The 17,254-nt window shown below is 44.5% G+C and overlaps 1 protein-coding gene and 1 non-coding gene across 4 annotated transcripts in view; one reads left to right on the top strand and one right to left on the bottom strand.

Annotated features, from left to right (window-relative positions):
• LOC134220283 (matrix metalloproteinase-2-like) overlaps positions 1–17,254 on the top strand; it is a 261,279-nt gene that overhangs the window by 65,042 nt on the left and 178,983 nt on the right. The window lies entirely within an intron of this gene.
• Trnar-acg (transfer RNA arginine (anticodon ACG)) lies at positions 10,048–10,120 on the bottom strand. The gene has a single exon. It is a non-coding gene; the product is annotated as a tRNA-Arg (tRNA).

A 17,254-nucleotide genomic window follows, 5' to 3' on the forward strand; every position in this document is an offset into this window, starting at 1 on the left:
TGGTCACAAACACTTTTCAAGTGCTGATTATTTTCGATTTCTCAACACGAGAACTGTTGTTCTAACCGGAGCCAAGCTTGGTGATCTGGTGGCTATCGTTTCTTCCTGTAAGTAGGAGATCATGGGTTCGATCGCAGGTTCGTCCCTTTGATATTCTGTATGTGATAGTTCGTTCTGTCTTTTACATTCTACCAAACCGATTTCTACTGTTATAGCTTCCACACTAACAGTTTCGTGGCACATATCAGAGGTCTGCTTACAATCATTTCACCTTCAGCATTCACAAGGCATTGGCCCAGGGCAGGTCTCGACTGTTTAAGAGTGCCTTGCCTCCATCTAAGAGATAGCGATTAGTCCAAAATCAATATCTGTGGTAACGGATGGAATTGTTGCTACTATCATAAAATAGTTTGGGTTTATAACACCTACGAATCATGCGAATCGCTTAATGCTAATACTAACATCAGAACTGTTGCCCAAATCGGCATTTCCTATTTGTCCTATCCACGACTCGAAACGTGGATGCGCCTCTGCCCTTAGACGTAGTTTACGTCAAAATCCCGTGATGTCCCGGAATCCCGGAGCAAGCAGTATTTTTAACTTGAATTTAGGCTTATTCGGGAAGTATTTGGCTTTGCAGTCTTCGAGGGAAACTATGTTTTTAATCTTTTTCCGGGATAAGAAAAGTATCGGGAAATGGATTCTCTATGTTTCACCATTTTAACAACTTTATAACCGTCATTTAGTTAATGCAACTAATAGAAGGATGTTTGAATTTTCTAAATGTCAGTTTTAGCTGTTAAAGACTATACGCAGGAGTCACGCGGACGCGCACCCTGAATTCCACCAGCGAGTATTTATGCCCGCGTATTTTCGACGCGCGCCTACGTGTTTCCTTCTATTTGCACTGTAAAAACATAAGAACATGCCGTTCCGCATGTGAACGGGCAGCCCCTAGCAAAAGCACATGTCCGATTTGAAAGAAAGAATTACGATCATTGCAGCAATGATCGTGATTCGATTCCATTTGATCGTAAGTTGTACATGTTCCGATTAACTTGATGTCTACAACTGTACACATTGAGAGTAACGGCTTTTTGCGTGCTCTCGCAATAAACGTTGAATCGCGTGAGTTACAAGCTGTGAGTGGAGACGACACCGATTTACGTGTATCTTGCTTTCTTGAGATCATGGTAACTCACTACCCGAAGCGCTCCGCACGAATAAGGGTGGAGAGCGCAAAAGCATCGCTTACTGACGATGATGCTAATAGATCTCACATAAGCTGTGTACATGTTCGTTGGTCGCTAGAAGCGATTTTCTAACATCGCTGCTCCCAGTCTCTATCTCAGCCGGTGCCGTTGGTAGTTTCTGAGTCTAAGAATATTATATCATGACAGTTTTCGAAAAAGTGTCATAATGGGAGACCCCCTTTCGCTAAGCCTTTACGTAATTAATGTACTACACCTTTGAACTCGGGAGCTACTACGGACTTTGTCGATGTCGATTTGAAGTAAACTCCCGCTGCACTCCTCTCAAATAACATGTCATTGGTGCCCGGTTTGTAATCCGAATATCCAGGTAATTACTCTAAATTTCCAAAAAGTGTTTTGAGAATTTTTACTATTTTCCAAATTTTTCAAATATTAGAAGAAAAATTACTCCGATTTTATCTGGAAAGTTTTTTTTTTAAATTTCCATGAGAAATTCTTTAAAACATGGATTTTTTTCCGAATTATCACGAAAACTTGAATTACCACGAAAGATCTTTAAAATCTCCGCCGAATTTTTTTTCTGAATCATTACAAAAAAAGGAAATCTGAATTTTGTTTTCTTCTTTGTATAATTTTTGTCCTCTTTCTCTCCTATTTGTGTATTTTCTCTCCTGTTTGTATATTTTGCTTTGTCTTATTTCTCTGACGCTTCGTTGTCTTTTTTGAAGCTCTGCATCTGCATTTTGAAATAGCTTTTAGTTATTGAGAGGTACGATTTTGTTTCTGATAATTCCAGGATTAATTTATTTTAAATCACCTGTCAAAAGACAAGTTTAGTAATATTCCATTTAATTCCACCACGTTGCGTTGTAATCTTTACAGATATGCATCTCAATCTCTTTTAAACTCGTTTTATGACCGGTGAAGACATTCCACTGAAAGAGCTTACTAATTTTCTCTGAATTTTGCGCTATTCAGAATTGACCAGATCGGTAGGTTAAGCGCCCATGGATAATGGCATTCACTATGAAATATTTGATATAAAAACGTAAAAAAGAACTACCATGAACTTACAGAAACGCTCTCAGAATCAATTGCAGTTCCCTTAATACAAAACGCTATCCACGTGGTGATGAACCGCCGAACGCCTAGAGACTGATAATTATTCTAGTGCAGTTTTAATTAATTTTTCTGCTCCACTGATGCACATTCCTCCGATTCCTCAGCGGACGCATGCCCCTCTTCTCCAAACCACGACACGGGGAACCGAAGCCCATCCACAAATGGTGCAAACAATATTCTGCAATTCATGGGATCATGTTTCCGAACTAACTAACGGGGAGCAACAGCACAATGACTGTACCGACCGATGTCCGGAATCGGTCCCCGCTGGAATCGGACTCGCAGTGGAATCCACGGACGGAGGCAATAAAAATCGCACTCTTTGTATGCAAAACCGAATCCTTATTGCCGCCTCGAAGCGGCGAAGAAGCCAAACTGCACAACTGATGCATGGTCCCAACTTGAGCAGAGTCCCAAGTCCCAAGACGTCGTCGTCGTCCTCGCGGCGACCGATTGGGGATCCAACTTTTAATTGTTATTATTGCTCTTGTTGTTGTTTTGTTTCGTTATGCTGCTGACTGCATATCACAGTGTTCTGTTTTTATTAATTTAAGCCGGATCGTGCTCGGTTGCCGTGCGGACTCGGAAGGAAAGTGGCAAAAAGTATAATTCCCCGACTTAATTGTTTATCCTTCGCAGAAGATCTGGCCAATGGTCGGATGGCTCTGTGTGTTTATGAATCTTAATGGACTTTGATGGAGTTGCTTTGGTCACATTTCGATGTTATTTGTTTCTTCGGTTGTAGAAACTCACTATGCCGTGCTGAACCGCCCTTTGGACGGTGTAGACGGATGTAGTAGAAGAAATCCACGCGAACTCTTGTAAACATGGGAATAAATCTAATCGAAATCGGTCAATTAAGTCCTCCTACCTCGCGTACATCGACGTCGGACAAAAGTATGACAAATGACTTTATCGAACTCCCGCAATTTTTTCTCATCTCGAGCTTCGCTGACTCGCACGACTATCCAATTAGTTCGAACGATAGTATTATAAGGAACACTTATCTTGTCCAATGTTCCGAACTGCTTATCCAGACCCATTTGTCATCGATTGAGTGTTATAATTGCAAGTTAGGAACAGCTAGACTGCAGTTAAAGCTATCTATCACACATGATAGAGAGGCAGCCGGGATCGATTTCAAATCACACCGAAAGAGAAAAAAAACATTTGTCATAGGGTCATAAAACTAGTTGACCCCTAAGCAGCACAAGTCAAGGCGAAGGAGGTAAAATTCAGCCACTTTTTGTCTACTTCATAAAATCCACCCCACACTGGAAGACACAACACTAAGTGATATTAGCCAACCGATGGCGTCACGTGCCTGCAGTTATTGCTGCATAATTAAATTAAATGGCACTTTCCGGTCCTGTCATGATATGAAGGAATCAAGCCAATTGAAGGAGACAACACGCATGGAATTTGTGATAAGTTTTCGTTTCGAAATTTGGTTTGGCACTCTGGAAACGACGGGATGTAGTTTGGAGAGAATACTAAAAGGGATGAAATACTAAAATCCATAAGAAATGTGTCAAAATGTTTCATCACTTACATTCAAAATCGGTTTAAGTATTTTTCAACCAACAAAACTCAGTGACCAGAAAAATTGGCTGAACTCTCCACTAAACATAACGTTTTGCGATTAAGGCTGTGGCAAGCCTCTTGAAAGAAGGCTGCGGCAAGTCTCTTGGAAGAAGGCTGAGGCAAGCATCTTGAAGGAAGGCTTCCGAGCCTCTTAGTAGGAAGCTTCCGAGCTTCTTGAAAGGAGGCTTCCGAGCCTCTTGAAAGGAGGCTTCCGAACCTCTTGAAAGGAGGCTTCCGAGCCTCTTGAAAGGAGGCTTCCGAGCCGTTTGAAAGGAGGCTTCCAGGGCTCTTGAAGGAGGCTTCTAGTCCACTTAAAAGGAGGCTTACAGGCTTCTTGAAAGGAGGCTTCCGAGCCTCTTGAAAGGAGGCTTCAGGGCCTCTTGAAAGGAGGCTTCCAAGCCACTTGGAAGGTGACTTCCAGGCTTCTTGAAAGAAAGCTTCAGGGCCTTTTGAAAAGAGGCTTCCAGGCCTCTTGAAAGGCGGCTTCCGGGCCTCTTGAAAGGAGGCTTCCAGGCCTCTTGAAAGGAGCCTTCTGAGCCTCTTGAAAGGAGGCTTCAGAGCCTCTTGAAAGGAGGCTTCCAAGCCTTTTGAAAGGAAGCTTCCGAGCCTTTGAAAGGAGGCTTCCAGGCCTCTTGAAGGAGGCTTCCAGGCCTCTTGAAAGGAGGCTTCCAGAGCCTCTTGAAAGAAGGCTTCCTGAGGCTCTCGAGGTGGGCTTCCAGGCCTCTTGAAAGGAGGCTTGGACCTCTTGAAAGGAGACTTCGGAACCTCTTGAAAGGAGACTTCCAGAGCCTCTTGAAAGGAGGCTTCCGAGCCTCTTGAAGGAGGCTTCCGAGCCTCTTGAAAGGAGGCTTCCAGGCCTCTTGAAAGGAGGCTTCCAGACCTCTTGAAAGAGGCTTCCGAGCCTCTGGAAAGGGGCTTCTGAGGCCTCTTGAAAGGAGGCTTCCAGGCCTCTTGAAAGGAGGCTTGAGCCTCTTGAAAGGAGGCTTCCAGACCTCTTGAAAGGAGGCTTCCGAGCCTCTGGAAAGGAGGCTTCAGGCCTCTTGAAAGGAGGCTTCAGACCTCTTGAAAGGAGACTTCCAGAGCCTCTTGAAAGGAGGCTTCCAGGCCTCTTGAAAGGAGGCTTCGAGCCTCTTGAAAGGAGGCTTGAGCCTCTTGAAAGGAGGCTTCCGAGCCTCTTGAAGGAGGCTTCCAGGCCTCTTGAAAGGAGGCTTCCGAGCCTCTTGAAAGGAGGCTCTGAGCCTCTTGAAGGAGGCTTCCAGAGCCTCTTGAAGGAGGCTTCCGAGGCCTCTTGAAAGGAGTCTTCCGAGCCTCTTGAAAGGAGGCTTCCGGAGTCTCTTGAAAGGAGGCTTCCAAGTCTCCTAAAAGGAGGCTTCTGAACCTCTTGAAAGGAGGCTTCCAGGCCTCTTGAAGGAGGCTTCTGAGCCTCTTGAAAGGAGGCTTCCAGGCCTCTTGAAAGGAGGCTTCTGAGCCTCTTGAAAGGAGGCTTCTGAGCCTCTTGAAAGGAGGCTTCCAGGCCTCTTGAAAGGAGGCTTCCGAGCCTCTTGAAAGGAGGCTCTGAGCCTCTTGAAAGGAGGCTTCCAGGCCTCTTGAAAGGAGGCTTCCAGGCCTCTTGAAGGAGGCTTGAGGCCTCTTGAAGGAGGCTTCCAGGCCTCTTGAAAGGAGGCTTCCGGGCCTCTTGAAGGAGGCTTCCAGGCCTCTTGAAGGAGGCTTGAGGCCTCTTGAAAGGAGTCTTCCAGGCCTCTTGAAAGGAGGCTTCCGAGCCTCTTGAAAGGAGGCTTCCGAGTCTCTTGAAAGGAGGCTTCCGAGCCTCTTGAAAGGAGGCTTCCGAGCCTCTTGAAAGGAGGCTTCCGAGCCTCTTGAAAGAAGGCTTCCGAGGCTCTCGAAATTAGGCTTCCGAGCCTCTTGAAAGGAGACTTCGGAACCTCTTGAAAGGAGACTTCCGAGCTTCTTGAAAGGAGGCTTCCGAGCCTCTTGAAAGGAGGCTTCCGAGCCTCTTGAAAGGAGGCTTCCGAGCCTCTTGAAAGGAGGCTTCCGAACCTCTTGAAAAGACGCTTCCGAGCCTCTGGAAAGGGGGCTTCCAGGCATCTTGAAAGGAGGCTTCCAGACCTCTTGAAAGGAGGCTTCCAGGCCTCTTGAAAGGAGGCTTCTGAGGCCTCTTGAAAGGAGGTTCCAGGCCTCTTGAAAGGAGGCTTCCCAGCCTCTTGAAAGGAGGCTTCCAGGCCTCTTGAAAGGAGGCTTCCAGGCCTCTTGAAGGAGGCTGAGCCTCTTGAAAGGAGGCTCTCTGCCTCTTGAAGGAGGCTTCCCAGCCTCTTGAAAGGAGGCTTGCCTCTTGAAAGGAGGCTTCCAGCCTCTTGAAAGGAGGCAGCCTCTTGAAAGGCGACTTCCGAGCCTCTTGAAAGGAGGCTTCGAATCCTCTTGACAGGAGGCTTCTGAGCCTCTTGAACGGCGGCTTCCGAGCCTCTTGAAAGGAGGCTTCCGAGCCTCTTGAAAGGAGGCTTCCGAGCCTCTTAAAAGGAGGCTTCCGAGCCTCTTGAAAGGAGGCTACCGAGCCTCTTGAATGGAGGCTACCGAGCCTCTTGAAAGGAGACTACCGAGCCTCTTGAAAGGAGGCTACCGAGCCTCTTGAAAGGAGGCTTCCGAGCCTTCTGAAAGAAGGTTTCCCAGCCTCTTGAAAGGAGGCTTCTGAGCCTCTTTAAAGGAAGCTTCCGATCCTCTTGAAGAAGGCTTCCGAACCTCTTGAAAGGAGGCTTCCGAGCCTTTTGAAAGGGGGGTTGCGAGCCTCTTGAAAGGGGGCTTCCGAGCCTCTTGAAAGGGGGCTTGCGAGCCTCTTGAAAGGAGGCTTCCGAGCCTCTTGAAAGGAGGCTTCCGAGCCTCTTGAAAGGAGGCTCTGAGCCTCTTGAAAGGAGGCTTCCGAGCCTCTGGAAAGGGGGCTCCCGGGCCCTTTGAAAGGGGGCTTCCGAGCCCCTTGAAAGGGGGGTCCCGGGCCTAAGTCTCGGGAAAGAAGGCTCCGATGGAAAGGATGCCCCGGGGGGGGGGGGGGGTATTCCGATTTTGAAATTCGACGGATTTTTCATTTGGAATTTCTTGGAAATTCGGAGGAATTACACTTTGGCCCTCCTTAGCCGTGCGGTAAGACGCGCAGCTACAAAGCAAGACCATGCTGAGGGTGGCTGGGTTCGATTCCCGTTGCCGGTCTAGGAAATTTTCGGATTGGAAATTGTCTCGACTTCCCTGGGCATAAAAGTATCATCGTGTTAGCCTCATGATATACTAATGCAAAAATGGTAACTTGGCTTAGAAACCTCGCAGTTAATAACTGTGGAAGTGCTTAATGAACACTAAGCTGCGAAGCGGCTCTGTCCCAGTGTGGGGATGTAATGCCAATAAGAAGAAGAAGAAGACACTTTGTAAGTCCTGATGAATTCCCATTTGCAAATCTGAGAAGTTCCTGATTTGAAATTCGGAGGAATTCTGCTTTGAAAATCCAGAAAAATTCCCCTTTGGAAATTCGGAACCGTTTTCTTTGGAAATTCGAAGCAAATTTTCTCTGGAGATGAGGAGGAAACTCCCTTGAAAAATTTGGTAGCATCCCCATTTGGCAATTCGCTGGAATTCTTTTTTAGAATTTTGGGGAATGTCTCCTTATGGAAATCGCGTGCGTGCGTGCGTGCGTCAAACTAACCCCCACTTGCTGGCAGTGATGTTATGGAAGAAAGCTCTCTGCTTCACATAATTTTGCAGTCAGATTTAGTCCGGGTGTATGAAAGTGTTAGCTCTACAGCAGTTCCAGTGACCCATTTCAGACTGCCTGGTCACTTTTGCTTACAATAAGCCCCGCCTGTTTACTTAAACTTCCGGATTCTTCACATCCAGCGCGTATTTCGTTTTGGTCATTAGAAACATAGTAAGTAATATTTTGCAACATTCTCACCAAAATAATCCATATCCAGAGACCAGAAACATCATGGTGCACATATTAGCTGGAAGAAGCTTCGAATTCTTTCGATGATGACAAAAATGAACATCCGGGGATGATTGCCACAGTCGCGATTTTAACTGCGCTTTTCCGAAACCTAATTGTTTATTTGAATTGAAACGTTACCGCACCAGCACCAGTTTAACATTTAACGCGTAAAACACTTTGGAGAACGTAGCACATCCAGCCGATACGATAGAAAAGAAATATTTGAGAAAAATTAAACTGTGACAGGAAGTTTGAAACGCGTTCGTTCGCAAGCACAGCCTACTATCCCTTTTTTGTGCCAAACGCTCGGGATACGGGAATGTCCATTTTTGAAAATTCGAAGTAAATCCCGTTGCCGAAATGCGGGGAAATTTTTTTTTGGAAATTCGGATGAAGTCTGTTTTGCAATATAGGAGACATAACGCTTTGGAAAATCTGAGATATCTCGTTTTGGAAATTCGGAGAAAATCCTTTTCGTGAATTGTGAGAGATTCTTGTAGGTCGCTAACAAACCTGTTTCTTTTGTTGAGGGAACTGTTCTTTGACTGCAATAATTTTGTTTTAAGTTACTCAATAAATAATTTGGAAACCTCACCTCACTCACATGAGGAAGTGAGGTTACAAAGATGTATAAAAGTTTGACAGGAGGAAGAGTTGAGTTGCGAACGGAGCTCTGCAAAACTTCTAAAGCCCAATACAACTTGCCTGCTGAGAAATAATTAAGTGACAATAAAAATCACCGGAGACATCGTGGAGCAAAATAAGTGCGGTTTCTGTGCAATTAAAAATGGAAAAAAATTGTCCATTAATTGCCAGCTCGGCAACTCTAACAATTTAAACAAATATGCACTGGGCGGTAGTCGGTTACCCGTTGGGATCATCCACCAAGAGACTGACTCAGAAGTCAAAGGAAATTCCACCCAGACAAATGAGACAAACACTGTGCAAAATTGGGATTCATAGCTGCGTTGCACTCGGCCACAGCGGCAGGCAAGCGCGTCCACTTCCGGTGCCTTCATCCTAAACGATAAACTGAACGGATGAAACAAACTCCCAGTGATGACGACGGCAGTCGAGCTGCTAAAAGTTCATCGTTGCCCATTAGCATGTGATTTGCATGCAGCGATGAACAAATTTTCAAAATATCCCCAACCCTGGACCCCTCCTTCTTTATCGAGAAATGCATTTGCATTCATAAAGGGCCGATGTCTTCGTGCCGTTAGACTGGTTCATTGAGTTGTTGAGCCATTTTTCAAATTTCAGTTCCACATCAGTGCGGATTCAGACACAGATAAACACGGTCTCTTAATATCAAAGATCTACTTCTAGTATACCTTCCATTTTTTCCTAACTTATTATAAGGACACTTGTGTCACCGCCATTGATCTCTATATTGATTCTATTTATTCTGAACCAGTTCAACATGTCGTGCATTTCATAGACACTTGGTTCGATCGAACACTCACCTTTGGGCGCCATTCTCGCGACATGGGGCCACCACTGCGCGTGTTGGTCGATCCTTTAGCGGAATTCGATTGCCTTTGGAAGGGGACCTAAACGCGCCGCCGCCCGGCATCAATTAAAGGATGTCACGCGAATAGCGGCGACAACTTCTGCAGTCGATCGCCTTCCTGCTGCATGCAAGCCAGCATTAGGAATGTATGAATGCCGGTTGACGAGACAATGAGAAAAATAGGGGGGAGGAGGTTTTATTACCAACTCCGAAATTCGAAGAAGTCCCACGTCCGCAAAATGACGCGACGTCTTCCTCGATACGAATTGGAATGTGAATGACGGAAGATTTGTTCTCTGTCTTTTAGTATATTATGAGGTAGCATGTTGTAGATATCTACGTATAATACATACATGACTAAAATAAAAGCGTTTTTCGCAACATTACAAATTTTCGAAGTTTTTAAAAGGAAAATGTTCCAAAACAGATACATATGAAATTTTCATAAAAATATTATACCTTTCGATGAACCAATCTGAAACCGTGATTCCAATGAATATTTTTCATAAAAAAAAACTCAATTTTGCATGATTTTTTTGAACAAAATATGATGTGATTTTTTTTTATGAAAGGTTTGTAATTTTGTGTCTGGTGGTATTTTTAATTAACGTAAATTGTTTTTAAAGATGCTTTTGCAAAAAAAAACAAGTCGATCCTGCCAGGAGTCGAACCTGGAATCTTCTGATCCGTAGTCAGACGCGTTATCCATTGCGCCACAGGACCTTGTTGCCACGTCATGAAAATTTCACAATTGTGTTATTCGATTCAAATTCTTCGCATCTCAGTCTGTTCTAGGACACGTGCTCTGTTGTTGTTGGTAGCTCAGATTGGATTATCAACTTTCCCCTACACCTATAAAAGAATGTGGTACTAAACTAATGTAATCATATTCATATACGGTATTAAACTTCCAATCTGTCCAGCGACTACCAGTTGAAACGAACGAAATGCAAACGTAGATGATTTAGAAAACCACTCATGCGCCGCTGCCGGTGAAATGCCGATAGGCACGATGCAAAGTTCTCTCAATCGTAGACGACGCAGCGCAAAGCAATTTTTCGGTGCTCAACACATGGTGGCACTGGTGAGTGCGGAGGCAGCAGTTCGTAGTAGCAAAGCATACAGTCCATCACCTCGTAAAGCCATTCAGATTCAAGATTCAGTGAAAGGGGCCAATGGACTCATATATTTATTATACTGACTACCGAGTTGCAGTAGCATCCATCGGCTCGCCGAAAACAAATTATTCATATCGTTTTCCTAATTATTTATGACCGTTGCAGCCGTGTCTCACCGGGAGAGAATTCGAGGAACGAGATGTGATTTGCGTTTGAAATTCGGATTTCAACATTTCCCATCATGTTCAGACAATTTTAGTTTGTAGAGTCCATTTTATCAAAAAACATAAATAAACTGGAACAGAATATATTTTTGCTGAATCTTTAAATTGCATATTTTGAATCACTGTATTTTTTTGCATTTTATGTGAGTCAACTTCCATTGAACTTCCCCGGCTCCTATATACTGCAGGTACGTATTCAGTGGTGCAGATCATCGAACCGAATCCGACGAGAAGAAGTAAACTGCATGTCGTAAACACTGAAATTCACGGATCGCTAGACGCCAGAACAAATATTATGGTTTACTCCTCGATCACTCGAAGACCATTCGGTGTCTTCTATTTATATCCCACTGGCTGCTGGATGATGCCGATGACTCGCTACCTGCCTTAGGGACACTGCCGATCATCGGTTTGTGGCAAATGTTTTGTTCTTTTGGTTGAATTTCAAATAAACCAATCTGTCAAATATCAAAGCACTGAATCTATAGTCTATAAAATGTGTTTTTTTTTCAATTGGTCGAAAACCAATAACATGCATTTCCTTGGTTCATTGAATGCTTACTTATTGTTACTATATTTGTTTACATGTGTAAACATTTTTGTTGTCCCCAATGGTTCAAAACTTTTAACAGGGACTGTATTAATGGATCGAGTCGCGTTCTGTTTATTTTCCACTTTTGGTTTTGTCATAAATCCGTCGAATTTTCTCAGTCACCCCGCTCCACGGCTCGGACATTCCCGTTTCAAGATCCAAACTCTTCGCACTGCTTACAAGGTTCGTAATTATGATTGAAGATTGCTTGTGCACTTGTGATGTTGCGATCCAAAATAACTTTACTCCACTTTTCGTGAGTTCAATTCAGCTGTTTTATTGCCCCTCGAGAAGAGAGTTAGGTATAGGGTTTGCGAGATTCGAACATTCACCTTTAGCTGCTTTTCGAGCGTTTGCTTTCGCTTCTGTCATATGACAAGGCCGAAAGCCGCATGATGTTTTTGTCGAAATTCGCCTGTTACTGGAGTTGTGATTATCGCAATATCTTGGTTTTACATAAATTTTTGTCTCCATATTGCTCAAAATTGCATATTTGTCCCATATGAATTAGAAAGTAATAATGGGACTGATATGCGATCATAGACAGTAAAGTTCACAGAAATAAAGTGGAAAAAAAATTACCGAATACCGTTACGTTAGGGGGATCAATCTCGGATTTATGCACGTTCATTTCTCTACCGTGTTTGGATGACAGCATCTTAATTATTGACGTATGACAAATATTGGAAATCCCAACCATTCTTAACTTCTGCCAGCAATGATGATGTCTAACACTGGCAGGCAAAGCGATGGAGTGCGAATTTAGAACGGGTCCTACCAGATCGCCGATGACTGATAAATAATTCCGGAATGAATTCCTCTTGAGCAATCAGTTCGAAAGAATTTATGACGAAAGTGTTATTGACCAGGTGATTCGATTCATACATAGAGATAAAAGATTCCACCAAGCGTGGCGTGTTGTCAAGTTTGTTGGCTTAAGGAATGAGATTTTTGGAAACATTGGGGGATCATTTTTTCAGTGCTCGACTAAAAAGCAACATTAGTTTTTTTCGCTATAAATATAGAATTGTTAGAAAATCTAACATTCGCTAATTAACTAAGAATTTCTTTCTATTTTACCAAAAAACTTTTGTTAATTTTAAGTCGATGACTCCCTAAGGTTTCTAAAAATCTAATTCCTAAAGCCAACAAGCTTGGAAACACGACATGCTTTTTTGAATCTCTTATTTCTCTGTACATAAATCGAATCACCTGATCAATCACACTTTCGTCATGAATTCTTTCTATAACTATAAGGAAATCTAACAAACGGTTGGGTGTACTTTCCAGTGAGGCTCATTTCTTAAAAATGGTATTTAGTTCACTTCAATAATATCGAAGGGATCTAGAAACATAAAAGTTTTAAAGAAGGGCAGCAAAATAAAATTTCCATGAAGAATTGGACATTTTTCATAAAACATTAGGAAATTGTCAATAAAGAAATCAGGGTATGAGAAATAAATAAATAAAAAAAAATCCACAAATAGGGGGAATGACGGTTTTGGCAGGTTTTGTTCTATTATTGGCAGGGGTTTTTTTATAACTGACTAGGCTCAAAATTGGCCTAAAAATTCTTTGCATATCAAAGAATATTGTGGCCAAATTTCATAAAATTTGGTCGACAAAAATCCCCCTGCCAATAATAGAACAAAACCTGCCAAAGCCGTCTTTCCCCCCAATGCAAATTTCCATAATCAATTGAGAATTTTCCACAAAACAAAAATAAATTAGCACTTTTAAAAGCAAAAATTGCAATTATAGAAGAATATTTTTCCATAAAGAAATTAAAATGTTCCACGACAATCAATATCATCAATATCAACAATAAACAATTACAATATTTTCGATAACATTTTTTTTTTCATATAAAAATGACCAATAAAGGACCAATACAAAAAGTAAGAAAATTTCCATAAAAAAATACAAAAAATGGAATAAAAATATTAAAGGATTGTGCAGCGCAATGCAGCAGAAGAAGAAGAAAAAGATGTGTAGTTCAGTCCGAGAACTGCGCTATGTAAAATTATTTGTAGTTTTCGGTGCAACTGGCATTTGTCCAACCGAATGGTTCGGCTAGATAACATTCGATGAAATAGCGTTTAGCCAAATGACATTCAGCAAAAGTGGCATGCCATCGGTCATAGAACAAGTCTTCTCTAAGACTAAAATAAAATCTCCCCCTAAAAAAATAGAAATTTTTCATTACCAATTGTAAATTGTTTTGTAAAAATTGCCAATTGAGATTTTTTTACAAAACAAAAATCTTTTATTTATTTATCATCAGACTAAGGCCGGAGTGGCCTGTGCTGCACATAAAAGACTTCTCCATTCAGCTCGGTTCATGGCTGCACTTCGCCAACCACGCAGTCTGCGGAGGGTCCGCAAGTCGTCCTCCACCTGATCGATCCACCTTGCCCGCTGTGCACCTCGCCTTCTTGTTCCCGTCGGATCGTTGTCGAGAACCATTTTCACCGGATTATTGTCCGACATTCTGGCTACGTGCCCGGCCCACCGCAGTCTTCCGATTTTCGCGGTGTGAACGATGGATGGTTCTCCCAACAGCTGATGCAACTCGTGGTTCATTCGCCTCCTCCACGTACCGTCCCCCATCTGCAACCCACCATAGATGGTACGCAACACTTTCCTTTCGAAAACTCCCAGTGCGCGTTGGTCCTCCACGAGCATCGTCCAGGTCTCGTGTCCGTAGAGAACTACCGGTCTTATAAGCGTTTTGTAGATAGTCAGTTTGGTACGGCGGCGAACTCTATTCAATCGGAGCGTCTTGCGGAGTCCAAAGTACGTACGATTTCCAGCCACTATGCGTCTCCGAATTTCTCTGCTGGTATCGTTATCGGCGGTCACCAGTGAGCCCAAGTACACGAATTCTTCAACCACCTCGATTTCGTCACCACCGATACAAACTCGTGGTGGGTGGCTCACATTGACCTCTCTTGAGCCTCTTCCTATCATGTACTTCGTCTTCGACGTGTTGATGACTAGTCCAATCCGTTTAGCTTCGCTTTTCAGTCTGATGTAGGCTTCCTCCATCCTCTCAAAGTTACGTGCCATGATATCAATGTCGTCGGCGAAACCAAATAACTGGACGGACTTCGTGAAAATCGTACCACTCGTGTCAATCCCTGCCCTTCGTATTACTCCTCCAAAGCGATGTTGAATAGCAGACACGAAAGACCATCACCTTGCCGTAACCCTCTACGGGTTTCGAAGGGACTCGAGAATGCCCCTGAAACTCGAACTACGCACATCACCCGATCCATCGTCGCCTTGATCAACCGTATCAGTTTATCCGGAAATCCGTTTTCGTGCATTAGCTGCCATAGCTGGTCCCGATCGATTGTATCATATGCGGCTTTGAAGTCGATAAATAGATGATGTGTGGGCACGTTGTATTCGCGGCATTTCTGCAATACCTGACGTATGGCGAACACCTGGTCTGTGGTAGAGCGTTCACCCATAAATCCCGCCTGGTACTGCCCCACGAACTCTCTTGCAATTGGTGTTAGTCGACGGCATAAAATTTGGGAGAGTACCTTGTAGTTCAGCAATGTGATTGCGCGGTAGTTGCTACAATCCAGCTTATCGCCCTTTTTGTAGATGGGACACACGACACCTTCCATCCACTCCTGCGGCAGAACCTCATCCTCCCAAACCTTGGTAATCACCCAGTGCAGCGCTCTAGCCAGTGCTTCACCACCGTGTTTAAACAGCTCTCCTGGTAGTTGGTCAACTCCAGGGGCTTTGTTGTTTTTCAGCCGACCGATCTCCTCCTGGATTTCCTGGAGATTCGGAGCCGGAAGTCGCATGTCCTGCGCGCGTGCTCCTAGGTTCATTACCATACCGCCACCGTTGTCTGCCATATCGCCATTCAGGTGCTCTTCGTAGTGCTGCCGCCACCTTTGGATCACCTCACGCTCGTTCGTAAGAAGGTTCCCGTTTATGTCCTTACACATATCGGGCTGTGGCACGTGGCCCTTACGTGGACGGTTCAACTTCTCATAGAACTTTCGTGCGTTATTAGCGCGGTACAGTTCCTCCGTCTCTTCACGGTCTCGATCTTCCTGCTGGCGCTTTTTCCTCCGGAAAATCGAGTTTTGTCTGTTCCGCGCCCGTTTGTATCGTGCCTCGTTCGCCCTCGTGCGGTGTTGCAGCAATCTCGCCCATGCTGCATTCTTCTCCTCAACTAACTGCTCACATTCGCCGTCATACCAGTCGTTTCTCTGATCCGGAGCCACCGTGCCTAGTGCAGCGGTTGCGGTGCTTCCAATGGCGGATCGAATATCTCTCCAGCCATCTTCAAGAGATGCTGCGCCTAGCTGCTCTTCCGTTGGGAGTGCCACTTCCAGCTGCTGCGCGTAGTCTTGGGCTAGTCTACCGTCTTGTAGCCGCCCAATGTTAAGCCGCGGCGGACGACTCCGACGCGTGTTGATCACCGTCGAGAGTTTTGAGCGCAGACTTACTGCGACGAGGTAGTGGTCGGATTCAATATTCGCACTGCGGTAAGTGCGTACGTTCGTGATGTCGGAGAAGAATTTACCGTCGATTAGAACGTGGTCGATTTGGTTTTCCGTTACTTGATTAGGTGATTTCCATGTGGCCTTGTGGATATTCTTACGGGGAAGAAAGTGCTTCGGACTACCATTCCGCGGAGGCTGCAAAGTTTATGCATCGTTGGCCGTTGTCGTTCGATACGGTATGCAGACTATCCGGTCCGATGACCGGTCTATACATTTCCTCCCTTCCTACCTGAGCGTTCATGTCACCGATGACGATTTTGACGTCCCGCAGTGGGCATCCATCGTATGTCTGCTCCAGCTGCGCATAGAACGCTTCTTTCTCGTCGTCGGATCTCCCTTCGTGTGGGCAGTGCACGTTGATGATGCTATAGTTGAAGAAACGGCCTTTTATCCTCAGCTTGCACATCCTTGCGTTGATTGGCTGCCACCCAATCACGCGTTGGCGCATCTTTCCCAGCACTATGAAGCCGGTTCCCAGCTCGTTGGTGGTGCCACAGCTTTGGTAGAACGTAGCCACTCGATGCCCGCTTTTCCACACTTTCTGTCCTGTCCAGCAGATTTCCTGCAGCGCTACGACATCGAAGTTGCGGGGATGTAATTCATCGTAGATTATCCTATCGCAACCTGCAAAGCCTAGCGACTTGCAGTTCCATGTTCCAAGCTTCCAATCGTGATCCTTTATTCGTCGCCTAAGTCGTTGCCGATTGTATCGAGTCGTATTATCTTCTATGTCGTTCGTAATAGTTGTTTTTAAAGGCGGCTTATTGGGCCTGCGCAAACCTCCTGTCTCGTCGGAGGGCCGTCGTGTCAGGGCTGTTTAGCGTCCCACCTAACACCAGGACTTGGGCTTGTGCGCTTTGAGCGGCACACGGTCGCTTTGGCGGAGCCTACTTGCGGATACATGCAGCTTTTTATAGAGGTTTAACAGGGCCCACTGTCAAACCCCACCACATCCTAGGCAGGCGCCACAACTCGCAGATGGCCTGGGGAGGGATCGTCAAGCCCTTGGACATAGTCCCTGCTGCCCCCGAACAAAAATCTATAAGCACTTTTAAAAGTGGAAATTGCAATTATGAAAAGAGAATTTTCCATGAAGAAATCAAAGTCTCGGGTACTTATTCAAAAGGACGTATGTGATTTTGTAAACAAAGGCTCAAACGTCGATTTATCCAATCTGATGGCACTCCCATGCAAACTAACACCACCAACAGGTAGCCGAAAGGCTTCCCCTACCTGTCTTTAATTTACTTTTGTAAATTTTTCCCCTACCTGTCTTTTTATTGACTTTTATTTACAAAGGAAAAATCTTTTAAATTTCGCATGAAAAATCTAATGAACTTCTTCTTAAAATTCTATAAGTTTTTTCCTAAAATTGGAAATGTTTTTCT

The sequence above is a fragment of the Armigeres subalbatus genome, chromosome 3, assembly GCF_024139115.2.
Source record: "Armigeres subalbatus isolate Guangzhou_Male chromosome 3, GZ_Asu_2, whole genome shotgun sequence".
NCBI lineage: Eukaryota > Metazoa > Arthropoda > Insecta > Diptera > Culicidae > Armigeres > Armigeres subalbatus.